General features: G+C 42.7%; 1 non-coding gene across 1 annotated transcript; it reads right to left on the bottom strand.

The window, feature by feature from the left end:
• On the bottom strand, positions 1–74 carry trnat-ugu. The gene has a single exon. It is a non-coding gene; the product is annotated as a tRNA-Thr (tRNA).
• Positions 75–543: the final 469 nt, after the last annotated feature.

Here is a 543-nt window from a genome sequence, read left to right as displayed (position 1 = left end):
AGGCACTGCTGGGATTTGAACCCAGGATCTCCTGTTTACAAGACAGGTACTTTAACCAACTAAGCCACAGTGCCACAGATCAGAATGTTGGGGGCTCATACCCCAGCACTACCAAGCTGTTGAGCTCTTAGCTCTCTGCTCCAGATGTGCTGGATGATACCTGTGCTCTGACCCTGACTTCCTAACAGGCTGAGAAATAAGTGTATCTAAGAAATAAAGGCTTCTTCCTCTTCCTCTTCTTCTCCTTTGGTAACAGTTGGGTTTTGTGGGTGGTGGTGTCTCGGTAATTACCAGAGGCCAAAAAAATGGAATTTGCACCAGTGTAGCATTGAATTGCTTTGTCATCTCGCACTCTATGGTGATGATTCATGGAAAAGTTCCAAAAAACAAAAACACAAATGCTTGTATCTTGAAGGTAAATAGTAATATCAAACCCTTCTCTGCTCTCTGAGATGCCCAAAGTGCTTATTCATAAACAGCTCAAACCACTAAAATTCTGTGTAAGGGAAAAACATCTCACATTGAAAGCCAAAAGTGTTCTCG

The sequence above is a fragment of the Tachysurus fulvidraco genome, chromosome 20 (assembly GCF_022655615.1).
Source record: "Tachysurus fulvidraco isolate hzauxx_2018 chromosome 20, HZAU_PFXX_2.0, whole genome shotgun sequence".
NCBI lineage: Eukaryota > Metazoa > Chordata > Actinopteri > Siluriformes > Bagridae > Tachysurus > Tachysurus fulvidraco.
Note: the sequence above shows the minus strand (reverse complement) of the source record. Positions and strands in the feature narration are given on the sequence as shown.